Here is a 14,877-nt window from a genome sequence, read left to right as displayed (position 1 = left end):
ACTTTAAGTCTCTGAAAAAAGAAATTGAAGAAGGTATTAGAAGATGGAAAGAACTCCTATACTCATGGATAGGAAGGATTAACATAGTGAAAATTGTCACCTTACAAAAAGCAATCTACAGAGTTAGTGCAATCCCTATCAAAGTTGAGACAATTTTTTGAGACCCTGAAAGACTAATTCTCAAATTCATGTGGAAAAACAAAAAAAATTGAGAATAACCATGACAATCCTGAGCAATAATAAACTTAAGGAGGAATCACCTTCCCTGAATTCAAGCTGCATTGCAGAACAATAGTGATAAAATTTACATGGTATTGGTACAGAAACAGACACATTGATTAATGAACTAGAATGAAAAAACCCAGAAATAAACCCAAACACCTATGGAAACTTGATTTTGACAAAAAGTCAAATACGTACAATGAAAAAAAGAAAGCATCTTCAACAAATGATGCTGGTCTAACTGGATGTCTACATGTAGAAGAGTAAAAATAGATCTATATTTCACACTGTACATAATTTAAGTCCAAGTAGATCAAGAACATCATCATAAAAACAGATACACTAAATATCATAGAAGAGAATGTGGAAAATAGCTTTGAACATTTGGATATTTTGAACAAGGACAATTTCCTGAAGAGAACACCATGATCTAAGATCAACAATTGACAAATGGGACTTCATGAAACTGCAAAGCTTCCGCAAGGCAAAGGAAACTGTCAATAGGACAAAATGGCAACTTACAGATTGGGGAAGGATTTCACTCACCCTACATCTCACTGAGGCCTAATATCTAAAGTTTATTAAAAAAATAACTCAAGAAATTGGACAACAACTCAAATAACTCAATTAAAATGAGATACAGAGCTAAATAGAAAATTCTTGACAGAGGAATCTCAAATGGCTAAGAAACTGTTAAAAATGTTCAAAGTCCTTAGTCATCAGGGAAATGGAAATCCAAACAACTCTGAGGTCCCTCTTACACCCATCAGAATGGCTAAGATCAAAAACTCAAGTAACAACACATGCTGTCAAGGATGTGGAGCAAGGAGAACACTCCTCCATTGCTGATGGGAGTGTAAACTTGTACAACCATATTGGAAATCAATTTGTCAGTTTTTCAGAAAACCGGAAATAGATCTACCTCAATACTCGCTCATGGTATGTTCATAGTAGCTTTATTCCTAATAGCCAGAAACTTAAAACAACCTAGATATCTCTCAAGGAAAGAATGAATAAAGAAATGTAGTATGTTTACAGAATGGGATAATATTCAGGTATTAAAAACAAAGACATTATAAAGTTTTCAGGCAAATGGATGGATCTTGAGAATATCATCCTGAGTAGGTAACCCAGACAGAAAAGGACATGCATGGATAGTGGATATTAAGTATAAAGTACAGGATACCTGTTCTACACTCCACAGACCCCAAGAAGCTAAACAAGAAGGAAGGCATAAGGAGGATGCTTGAACTCCACTTAGGGGGGAAATAAAATAGTCATCAGAGGCAGATGGATGGAGACAGATGGATGGAGAGACTTGGGTGGAAAGGAAATGACGAGATAGAGGTGTGTGTGGGGGGAGTTCAGGATCAGGCATAGGGAGGGGCAGGAGGGATGGTCAGATTGCTTTGAGAGTGAATGGATATCTGCAACTAATGGGAGTGGGGAGGTAGGAGGTCATCTCCACAGAGACCTGGAATAAGGGAGGCATCCAAGAACCAATGAGGTTGACCTTAGCTGACTCACAGCAGTGGGGATATGGAACCTGAAGTGGCCACCTTCTATAGTCAATGAGGAATCCAAAATGGAGGGATAGGGACACCAACCCACACACAAAACTTTTAACCTCCAAGTTGGCCTGTCTATAAGAAATGTAGGGATGGGAATGGGGTGGAGACTAAGGGAATGGCCAAACCATAACTGGCCCAATGTGAGACCCATTCCATGGGCAAGTACCAATCCCTGACACTATTAATGATACTTTGTTTTTCTTGTAAGCAGCAATCTAGCATGGTTGTCCTCTGAGAGGCTCTACCCAGCAGCTGCCTCAGACAGATACAGACACCCACAGACAAACAGTGGGTGGAACTTGGGGACTCTAATGAAAGAATTGGAGGAAGGACTGCAGGCCCAAAATAGGAACTTCACAGGAAGGCCAACATTGTCAACTAATCTGGACACTTGGGTTTCTCAGAGACTGAACCATCAACCAAAGAACATACATGGACTGGACCTAGGCCTCCATATACATGTGTAGCAGATGTGCAGAGGGCCTTCATGTGGGCCCGGAACAACTTGAGCAGGGGCTATTCCAAAATCTGTTGCCTGTATGTGTTCTTCTTGCTGGACTGCCTTTTCTGGCCTCAGTGGGAGAGGATGTGCCTATTCTCTCAAAAACTTGATCTGCCAGGATGGGGAATACCTAGTGGGACCCCACCACTCAGAGGAGAAGAGAAGGGGATGAAAAGAAGGATTAAGGGAGGGGTTGACAGGGAGGGGGTCAGTGAACATGATGTGAAGAAGTATAATTAATTAATTAGTTAATTAAAATAAAACAACCAAACCAACAAATGAACAAAATAATCCTCCAAACAACAAAACCATCATTCACCATGATCAGGTGGGCTTTATCTCAGGGATACAGGGATGGTTCAATATCAGAAAATCCATAAAAGTATTCCACCATATTAAAAACTGAAAAAATATCACATCGTCATCTCATTAGATGCTGAAAATGACAGTGACAAAATCCAATACCTATTTATATTAAAAGTCATGGAGAGAATAGGAGCATAAGGCATATATCTAAACACAATAAAAGCAATATACAGCAAGCCAATAGACAATATCAAATTAAATAAAGAGAAACTTAAAGCAATCCCACTAAAATCAGTGACAAGTTTGCCCACTCTCTTCCTATCTATTCAATATAGTGTGTGAAGTTCTAACTAGAGCAGTAAGACAAGAAAAGGAGATCATGTGGGTTCAAATTGGAAAGGAAGAAGTCAAAGTACCTCTTCATGGGTGATATGATATTCTATATAAGCAACCCCCAAAATTCTGTCAGAGAACTCCCACATCTCATAAACAACTTCTACAAAGTGGCTGGATACAAAATTAACTCAAAGGAATCTGTAGCCCTGCTTTATATGAATGATAAAAAGACTGTGGAAAAAATTAGGGAAACAACACCATTCACAACACCCACAAATAGTGTAAAATATCTCGGTGTAGTTCTAACTAAACAAGTGAAAGACCAATATGCTCTAATCATATTATAAACGGAATAACATGTTGCTCCCACAAGAAATTTACATGCTTTTCTTCAGAAGAGAACAGTTGTGAAGAGAAACAGAGTTGTTTAACTGAAACTGAGCTAGAATCCATGCACAGATCTTTCTTGACTTCACATCTGATTCCATCTAAACCCATTGTGCTTCACGGCTTGTTGGTTTTCTTCTATGTGCTTTATTTTGTTTGCATTTCTCTTGCTAAATCTCCTTTTCTTAATAGCTTCCCAATCTCTAACAGACATATGCCCAATTAAAAAGAAACATAGACTTTATTTTTAATTATGTGTCTTTTTGTGCCCATGCCTGGGTAAGTGCAGGTATGTGCAGGTCCCTGTGAGGTCAGGAAGTGCCCAGTCTTCTGTAGCTGGAGTTACAGTGTTTGGAAGTATCCAGCATTGGTTCTGGGAATAGAACTCAGGGCCCCTGGAAGAATAGTATATGTTCTTAACTGCTAAGCCATCTCTACAGCCTGCATGTGTGTAGAAATCCTGTTCCATTATCAAAAATATCTAATCTCTAATGCACTTGCCAAAATATTAGTTCTAATTACTTGACATCTTAAGGAATCTTTGTCTGTCCTCTTAGTGTTTCATTCTAACTTGGGCTGTTGGAGTTCTATCATCATGATCCCATATATGCGGCTTGAAGACTAAGTTTAGTTGATAACCTTGGTCAAGATTTATTTACTTGATTTATGTTCCTTTGTGGAGGAAAATAACACAGTCAAAGTGAAAAACCTAACTAGATGAAGCAATCTTTCCTGTGCACTGTTATTAGATACCTTTCCTGGTTTTATTAACTATATAATTTCACTGTTTCATATGTAGGGACAGAAACAAGCATTCATTTGCAATTTTATTTTCTGTGGTACAGTAACTTTAACATGATACTTAGGTTAACTTGCTATAATAGAGTGTTAGCATAGTGTTGAGATTAAAAACATGTTGAAACAACGTATTTCCCAGTGATGCAAAATTCTGCACTTTATTATCTATGTACCTAGGCTTAACTAAGTATCTATTTACAAGTGTCAAAATAGGAACAGTTATTAACTCTGTGGTTTGGTTCTATTTTACTAGGTAATTTTAAAATTTGTTCCCTTACGTATTATATTTTAACCACATTTTCCTCTTTATTGTCTCCTCTCAGTTCCTTTTCCCACATCCCTCTCTCCCAGACCCACTCTTCCCCTGCTTTCCTTTCAGAAATAGGCAGGCCTCCCAAGGATACCAATCAAACATGGTATATCAAGTATCAATAGCACTAGGCTCCTCTCCTCATATTAAGGCGGGAAAAGGCAACCCAGTTGTAGAAAAGGGGTCCCAAATACAGGCAAAAGAGTAAGAGACAGACCGTGGTTCCAGTATTGGGAGTCCTACAAGAAGACCAAGCTATATAACCATAGCATATGTACAGAGGACCTAGGTCATACCCATGCCAGCACTTTGATTCTCTGTTAAGTCTCCATGAGCCTTAATGGACCCAAGTTAGTTGATTCTGTGTGTTTTCTTGTGGGGTCATTGTAACCTCTAGCTCCTACGAATCCTTCTTTTCTCTCTTCTGTAGGATTCCCTGAGATTCATCTAATGTTTGGCTGTGGGTCTCTGCATTTGTTTCCACCAGTTGCTGGATGAAGCCTCTCCAATGATGATTATGCTAGGCTCCTGATTAGCAGATTATGCTAGGCTCTGATTATAGCAGAATATCATTAGGAGCTATTTTATTGCCATCTATCTGTCTATCTGTCTATCTGTCTATCTATCTATCTATCTATCTATCTATCTATCTATCTATCTATCTATCTATCATCTATCTATCTAATCTGTCTATTATCTATCCATTTATTTGCCAGTCAGGTTTTGGCTCTATTCTAGATGTCTGGGATATCCAGTCTCTGGGTTCTGGCCCTTTGGATGGTATCACGGGTGGACTCCTTCTCATGGCACAAGGCTCAATCTGGACCAGTCATCGGTTGGCCACTCCCACAATTTCTGCTTGACCTTTACCTCAGCATGTCTTACAGGTAGGACAAATTGTATTACTTGGTGAAATTTAAATTATATTCTCTATTACCTTTTGTTTATAAGGAATGCCACTTATTAGTGCGACCAATGAAAGTGTGTGCAAACGAGGTATGACAGCAGGGAAGTTGCACATATGAACTTACAGTGCGGGGAAAATGCGCAAGATCTAAACAGGCTGAATTCAGACAAACTCCTACCATTGATCCGGAAGGTGGACACTAGCTCCCATCCCTAGCTAAGGAGATATTGGCAATTGATAGCTTCTGGGAAGGGGGAGAATCAGTTCTCTTTAAAGATGTGGGCTTTGGTCAGCCCTGGTCCCTTGGAAGGTCATATGTCTAAGAGCATAAAAGTAGCACAAGAATAGTTGGTGTATTTAAAAGAAAAAAAGGAGGCTTATGTAGGATGAATTTCATAACTAAAGTATTACTGGATTTATGGCAGCATATTCTTGGCTTAATAAAGTTCACATCAAATTCAGTTCATCTACAACTATTTCTTTTTTTTTTTATTTTAAACAAGAAGTTTGTTTAAGCAATAAGATGCTTGACTTGAAGGGAGAACTATCTAGGATCATTTTGTTCAAGAGTAATTTATCCCTACTTAAAGATAGATTGCCCTGCTTGTAACAACTACATACAAAAAAGTTATAAAATTGTCCTTGGCTTTACAATGATAAATGAAAATATTAAAATTCTCCAATTGAACAATGTATGCAAGGATTTTGTGTTGTTGGGTTCTTTTGTTAAAACAATGAGAGTAAAATAACTTACTGGAATATAAAGGTAAGAGTTGAGGAACTGGAGAGATGGCTCAGTGGTTAAGAGCACTGACTGCCCTTCCAAAGGTCCTGAGTTCAAATCCCAGCAAACAAATGGTATCTCACAACCATCTGTAATGAGATCTGATGCCCTCTTCTGGTGTGTCTGAAGATAGCTACAGTGTACTTATATATAATAAGCAAATAAATCTTTAAAAAAAGACTTAAATGAGCATGCCACTAGTGGAGAAAGGGAATATTTTCATAGAACCAGTACATTCCCTGGGACCATCTCCATCTGATGTAACCAAAACAGAACATTGGCCACTTAGTTTAAAAAAGAAAAGAAACAAAGAGCAATATGCCTGTGTACATACTCCAGTTACTTTATGTACAATAAAGAAATGGGGACAGGGACATGAATGAAGAGAGAAGACTATTCTGTAATAATCAGCATGTGGCAGGACCAAATTGCGGCTTTCCAATTGAGAATGTATTCTTGGTCTACAACAAAATTCTGGAGTAAGTAGCAGGTTCCCTTTTCAGTAGAGACCTTCTGTTTGCTGCTGCAACACATCAATCATACCTTCACCCTCCATTTCCATAGACTGAGAACAACTATTTTATTACTCCTTCGTTGGGTTTCTCAAAGGCTATGGTGAGCTTCAGAATCTCCTCAGCTGCCGCCTCACAAAAGCAGCACCAGAACCGCACTGAAGGGACACAGAAACTGCACCAGGAGTGGCAGAAGAAGCCATCTACAGTTTTTTACACAGTCTGTAAACTTAGAATCTGATCTTCCTGATAGACCAGATTTTCCTTTAAGAGAACGTAAAGTGCTTTTTACCTCTTGTTACCAGGGAAGGGGTTTTGTTTATGTTTTCACCATCGTTTAATGCCAACTTTATGCCACTTTGTGATTTTTCTTATGTATGACAGTTTTCCTGTTAGTTCTGTCTTTTAAGACTATGCTGAGATTTGCTTCTATGGAGATGATGTATCACTAGTTGACAAGCATATGTCACCATGTGAAAGAGCTTGAAGAGGCTTGAGACCCCATATGAACAACAATGCCAAGCAACCAGAGCTTACAGGGACTAAGCCATTACCCAAAGACTATACATGGACTGAACCTGGGCTCCAACCTCATAGGTAGCAGTGAATATCCTAGTAAGAGCACCAGTGGAAGGGGAAGCCCTGGGTCCTGCCAAGACTGAACCCCCAGTGAATGTGATTGTTGGGGGGAGGGCGATAATGGTGGGAGGATGGGGAGGGGAACACCCATAGAGAAGGGGAGGGGGAGAGGTTAGGGGGATGTTGGCCTGGAAACCGGGAAAGGTAATAACAATTGAAATGTAAATAAGAAATACCCAATTTAATAAAGATGGAGAAAAAGTAAATAAATATTTTTTTTAAAAGAAATAAGCAAAACGAGCATCTCCCTTATGATAGGCATACTAATCTTGGCCCCAACCAGGAGGCATGATTTTAGTGTATATTCTGTAGATTACAATCATAGATATGTCTTAAGAAATAATGGATGTGAATACACTTTTAAAATAAAAATTTAAACTATAAAATAGTTTTACACTAATATTCTTTATAAAGAGGACACAAAGTTGAGTGCATAGGAAGGGGAAAGGTTGGGAGGGTGTGAATACAACAATACAGTGTTTGAAAATTTCAGAGATCTATTAAAAGTGAGGAAATAAAATTAAAAAACGGTGTGATATAATTTACAAATCGGAATGATTTAATGCCTACAAGTTCCTCTGGAGGTGAAATGTGTGGTGGGGGAATTTGGTAAATTTACCAAACTTAATGTTTTATTGCTGCCTGTTTTTATATGAGTTAACACTAAAGAGATCATCATTAAACTGTTTATTATGGAAAAGAAGGAAGAGTGAGGGATCAAAAAGCAGGCAGTTTTTTTCTGTTATTTTTCAACTTAATTTTCTTAAAAAAATTGAGATTATAATATAATAACAACATTTCTCTCGTCCTTTTAGGTATTTTCTCTAAATCTTTCCATATACTTCTGCTCTTCTTCTTCTTCATGGCTTTTTCCCCCCACTAATTGTTATTGAGTGCATATATTTATATATGTTCCTAAGTGTGGGGCTGGAAAGCTTTCCCTCCCTGCACTCAAGCCAACCAAGATCCTGGATACCTACCTGTCAGGATAAACATTGTTCATTTGATTCCTGCCTGGTGAGCAATGGTACCTGAATACCTGGGCAGAAGTAGAACCAGGCTGACGCCTAAATATATATATGTTCAGTAATATAACGGAACATCTATGTATGTTTTTAGGTGAGACTGCTTGACACCAGATATCCAGTTGTGTACTCTTTCCTCTCTTGCTCTCAGCTTTCCTAAAAAGCCTCTAATTCTAGCTGTAGTGTTGAGGCCTCAGGGGCTTTACCCTGTCCATGTCTATTTCTGTTTTCCTTGTTTGGCTTATGTTTAGGCAGTCATTTTGGTGAACCTTTATAGATATAGCTTCTCATGTTACTAGAAGACACAATCTTCCAGCAAACTTCTGGTCCTCTGCCTCTTACAATTTGCTCCCTCTTTTGAAAGGCTTCCGAGACTTAAGTATCAGAACTCTTTGTAGATATATCCAGTGGGACTATGCTCCACAAGTCTGCATTTTGATCAGCTATGGTTTTATGCAGTGGTCACTATCTGTTGCAAAGAGAAGTTTCCTTGATGAGAGGAGAGGAGTGCTCTCATTTCTGATATATGGACAAGTGTTTGTGGATTGTTGTGAAGGATTATGTTGGTTTAGTACATTAGTAGTTGTAGATTCTCCATCAGTAATCATTATTTTATTAGCACAGAGCATTTAGTAAGATTTTGAGTACAAAAATGTTTTCTCTCTTATTGAGCAAGACTTAAAGAAGTTAAAGACCTTCTCATTTCCCCCATTACCAAAATCAGATCATTCAAATATCTGCTTCTTCTTCTTTATTTCTTCTCCTCCTCCTTAAAGAGTAGTCCTTTCCAATTTCACTGTTCCCATTACTTATTCTCTATTTTCTCCCAATCCTTCCTACCGCATTAATGGCCTCATTTTACTTTCCTATTCTTTGTGCTTACAAGAGGCTTATACTCACATCTGAAGATTTGGACCTATGATCCTCCCATGAGAGAGAACAGACCTTGTTTGTCTCTCTGTGCTGGAGTTACTCCACTCAAAATGATTTCTTTTTAGGTCTATTTACCTACAAAGTTCATAATTTCCTTTTTCTTCATAACTGAATAGAATTCCATAGTGTATGTGTGCCATATTTTCACTATTTATTCGTTGGTTGTAGACATTCAGGTAGTTTGCGTTTTCTAGCTACTGTTAATAGAGCAGCAGTGAACATGGCTGGGCAAGTGTCTGTAGTGTAGTCTGTTGAATCTTTGGGTATATACTGAGGAGTGTTATATTTAGATCATATGGTAGGTTTGTTTTCAGCTATTTGAGAATTTTCTTTTTTATATTCCTTCTTTTTATTTAATTTTCTTTTTACGCTCCAGATTTTATTCCCCTCCCGGTCTAGTCTCTGACTTTTCCATAGTGGCTGTACTAGTTTGGAGTCTGACCAACAGTGAATGACAATTCTCTTTTTGTCTCATCCCTTCCAGCATTGGTTCTCAGTTGTTTCGTTGACCTTTGCCAGTCTGACTGGAGTAAGATGAAATCTCAAAGTTGTTTTGATTTGCATTGCCATGCTAGAAGCAATAAACATTTTTGAGTTATTTCTTAGTTATTATTAATTATTATTCCTACCATTACTTATTGTTATTAATTATTATTTTGAGAACTCTCTGTTCAGGTTCCAGGCTTATTTTTAGAATCAGTCATTAAAGAAACTTTGGTTTTTGAGTTCTTTATGGATTCTGGATATTAATCCTCTATCAGATTTATGGCTGGCAGATTCTCTCCCATTCTGTGGGTTGCCCCTTTACCTACTTGGTTATTTCTTTAACTTCATAGTTTTATGAAGCCCCACTTGTCAATTGTTGGATTTAGTTCTTGGGTAAGTGGAGTCCTACCCAGAAAGTCCTTTCTTAAACCTACATCATGAAGGGTACTGCCTATGTTTTCTTCAAGATGTTTCGGGCTTCTTTCTTTGGTCCATTTAGAGTTAGCTTTTGGGTAACATGGTAGGTACCATCTAATATCATTCTTCTGCATGTGGAATCCACTTTCCCAGTACCATTTGTTAAAGATAACAGATTATTTTTGTTATATATTCCCAGTCACAATAGAGTAAAGCAATGTTACATTCCAACAAATGCTAGTGCAAAAGGGCTTTTTCATTGTTTTAATCATTGAATTTCTTTAGAATTATCTAAGTTTCTCGTACTTGCAGCATTTTCCCATCAGCTCATTGGGTAGGAGGAGTGATATTCATGGCCCTTGTACAAAAAGCTTGAATAGTAAATTGAAATGCCAAGATATTCATTCATGAATGAGGTTAAGATGTAGTAGACTCTTAGTTACTTCAAGACCCGCCTCTTTTGTCTCTAAAATCCAATACTACCAATATGACATTATAACACATTTTTTCTTTATGCTTTTATATATTTAAAATTTAATATAGGTAATAATGTGACATGTTGTCTTTGATTTTGCTTACTTAGGGGCAGCATTGGGCTTGTGAGATGTACTCTGATTATTTTCACCTACAATTCATTTATTTTTATGTTCTATTCATTATGTTCTAATGTTATATAGGGTGTTGGTGGATGCCTGGATTATTTCCTGAAGAATGGGGGTGGTGGATTCATAATTCCAACTCAAGTTGTTCTGAGTTTACTTCCCTTGAACTTTTAGCATAATTCACAGTAAAGATGTAGGTATCGGGCAGTCATTTTTGTCTCTTAGCTGTGTAGAGTGGGGTTGAAAAGATGACATCTGCAGGGGTCCAGTCCCTGTGTCTAGAACAGGATATTCAACAAATGATGTGGATTTTTTTGCTTCTCTTTCAGTGATCCCCTAAAAATTCTAACCACCAATATTAGAATTTGAAATATCCTAACTTTCTTTCCTTCATGACAATTTGTGAACTTTCTCTCTAGACACTAGAAGGATGTGAGAGATCTTAAGAGACAAACTAAAATGTCTTCCTTAGGAGATGGAATTACATTCACAGGGATTAATTAAATGGTAGCCTCCACACTGTCCTAACTGTGACCAGAAGCTGCTTCTAATCTGGCTCCAGCAGTTGATCCTGTGGGGGTGGGGTGATTGTCCTCAGAGAGGCAGAGAGCACATGGGGTTAATAATCCCTCTGTCATATTTCCACCTTATAAATAACCCCTTTCAGTGGAAGGGGAAAGGTTTTTCTCTGAAACTCTGTGCATGGAAATTCTTGTGTAAAGCAGACTGACCAAGCCACTTAACCCTTCCTGCTGTGAGACTTTTCTCCCTGGCCATTAGCAGCAATGTCATCTGACTTGCCAAAGCCACATGAAGTAGAAAGATGGACAGGGAACAGCATGGTATAAGGAAGGACCTAGGATCCAGTCATGGTTCTGCTTCAAATCTCCTACACAACTTTGAAATAACTGCTCTCCTGAATCTCAAATCCATCGGGATGAAATGAGATTTTAAAAGTCATGTTCTTCAGCAAATGAAAGGGAAGTGGCTACATCGTGTTTTGTGAATGAATGGTTGACATTTTGGATCTCACATTTACTTTACTAATAGCAGGAAGTTTTCAGCTCAGACAAATTTTATTACTTGGTAACAATGATAAAGTGTTGGCATCGGTGTAAAAAAAGTTTTACTCTCATCTAAGATTAGAAGAGATAGAAAACTGTAAATTTGAGATCATATGTCTGGGCTAACCTTGATGACGCTTTATGAACTTTTCCAGGATCTCCAGTCCATGATGTGGGGATGTGAGAAAACTGTGGCGCTCCTGTGGTGTGCACAGATCCAGTCACTGTAAGTTTTCTATGACCATTTTTTACTAGCATTTAAATTTTACCTATTTAGAGACAGAATCCTGCTCTGTTATTCTGCTGGCTTTGCACTCATCATACAGCTTAGGCTGACCTTGAACTCACAGCAAGCTCCTGTCTTAACATCTCAAGTACCAGGTTATAGGCATGAATTACTAAGACTAGTTTACAATATTTTTAAAACAAAAGACAAGAACATCCAGAATAAAAATACCCTGGGGCAGTATTAATAAAATTCTCACGTTACATAGAATAATTGTATGGATAATCCAAACAGGAGAGTTCTTTTAAATAGTTTTAATAAATACTGTTTTCTACAGTCACAAATACAAATCAGAGATATAAGTCATCATATCATTTTTATTTTGGAAGATATTAATTTACTATTCATCTATATTTTGTATTATGCAGTGAATGTATTTTCTCTACCTTTTTCTTTCTGTATGAGAATAAAGATTAAGACATTTTTCACATTTCATGTTTATAAATTTGAAATGCCAGCCTACTGTGTGTCTTAGTTCCTTAAACCACACAAGAATTGTCCATGATATAGGTGCTAGTGATAATCACAGATATTAATTGTTAAATATTTATCACTTCCAGGTCCTTATATACACACAACATACCCTGCTTTCATGTCCGTGCTGCCACATTAGGTTGTTCTAGAGCTCTTTTATTTAAAATGTTAGCTCAGTTTTGAGCATGGAAATAACAATTACAATTTACTTGCTCTAATTTTATAGATAAAAACATTAAGGCTTTGAGAAAGTGTACATTATCCATTGTTATAGTGAGCACGATTGCCTATGGCAAGAATCAAGTATAGAAGTATTAACTGACAATATCACGTAGCCCAGGCCACAGATACTGTGGCAAGATTGCCTGGGGGCAAGGCTCAGATCTGCCACTAATTGCTGTTTGTACTTCTCAAATAAAAAACTAAAGGGAGACACAAAGTGCAATAAAAATGCTCAAGACTATCCCAAAGTTACTGAGTGCAGTGTCCTGTTTTCTTTGTATACAGGTGAGAACTTAGTCTGTGGGGATAATGTGGAAGTTAAATGAATATATGTTTTTCAACATATATAAATATATATTGAAAGGTGCTCAGGGGAGGATCATGCTGGTTTGATCTGCACTGCTGCTCTCTGGAGTTATGGCTAGAAAGGTTTGCCACATCAGACTTGTCACTTGTAGAAATTTATTGTCCTTGCAATAATGTATAGACAGTAGAGAGATGATTCCTGATTAGTACATGCTTTTTTTTTCCTTGTAGGATTTCTTTTTTTTTTTTTTTTCCAGAGCTGGGGGCCGAACCCAGGGCCTTGCGCTTGCTAGGCAAGTGCTCTACCACTGAGCTAAATCCCCAACCCCTCCTTGTAGGATTTCTTATAGCTGGCTGTCTCTTTCTGACACTACATGGTTCTCCCTTAAATCTTTTTTTTCATCTTTATTAAATTGGGTATTTCTTGTTTACATTTCGATTGTTATTCCCTTTCCCGGTTTCCAGGCCAACATCCCCCTAGCCCCTCCCCCTCCCCTTCTCTATGGGTGTTCTCCTCCCTATCCTTCCCCCATTACCGCCCTCCTCACAACAATTATGTTTACTGGGGGTTCAGTCTTGGCAGGCCCAAGGGCTTCCCCTTCCACTGGTGCTCTTACTAGGCTATTCATTGCTACCTATGCAGTTGGAGCCCAGGGTCAGTCCATGTATAGTCTTTTCTCCCTTAAATCATGTACTAAATATTGTATATCTTTAGCAAGTGGGAAGTTTTAACTATTCAAAAAGACTTGTGCTTCTAGGTCAGAGAGTTGTGAATGCCTAGTGGCAGGTTTCTCAAAACAAATAGTGGTCTAATATCGTCGGGAGTATAGGAAGTATATAGGCATGTTCTGATGAACTAGACTGTCATTTATAGCCTGCCCAGCATCTGAGCTGGGTAACATAGTTCCTGTCTATAATCTCAGGAACAAGAGGACTGTATAGCCTGGACTATGTTGTAAGACGCTATCTCAGAAAATGAAAACAAAGGAAGAAGTAGAGCATCGCAGAACACCTGATGTTTTTGTCCTTAGAGTTTTATGTTATTAATAGAGATTATTGTGGAATAGATTGAGACGTCCCTACAATTTAATTTACCTTTATAAATGCCAAGTCTGTCTTGTAGTCAGTAGAGGAAGTTGCGGCCTGTATCTAGGTGCATTTTAGCAAGATCAAAGATAAGCAAACCCCAGAAGAATGTGTGAGCATGTGGGGGATGGTAAATTAGGTTGGTGTCCTGGACATGATCCTGTCCAAAGCCTGGCGTGGGCGAGCACAGGAGAAATGAACAGAAGAGAAGAGGAAAACATGCAAGTCTTCAACTGCAACCACATCTGGTTTCTCCCAATCTACTTCAGTTCCTCTTCCTCTTCTTTTTCCTCCCTCTCCTTCCTCCTCCCTCTCCCTTCCCCTTCCTCCTCCTTCTCTTCCTCTTCTTCATTTCTTCTTTTTTATCTCTCAAATTCAGTTATATTGACCTTGAAAATGGACAGAAGTGCATGTCATTTAGAATCAGAAAAATTACTATTAAAGTTCAATCAGCTGTAAGCAAAGAAGCTGAGATCATGAGTTATTTGTGCTAATAACTAGTGCTCAGGGAAGCAAAGGGCATATGATGATATTTAAGAGATAACAGAATAAATTAGTATAAGATTTCTGAAAAAAAAAAACACTCTAAGAGAAAAGTAAAGTATTCAAAGGAAACCTTACAACATTCCCATCTCCTGGAATTATTTTTCTTTTCATTTTATAGGCAACACTGCACCTACACATTCAGGATCCCTAGAACCT

This window comes from Rattus rattus, chromosome 5 (assembly GCF_011064425.1).
Source record: "Rattus rattus isolate New Zealand chromosome 5, Rrattus_CSIRO_v1, whole genome shotgun sequence".
NCBI lineage: Eukaryota > Metazoa > Chordata > Mammalia > Rodentia > Muridae > Rattus > Rattus rattus.
The sequence above is the reverse complement of the archived record's forward strand: the minus strand, read 5'-3'. Positions refer to the sequence as shown.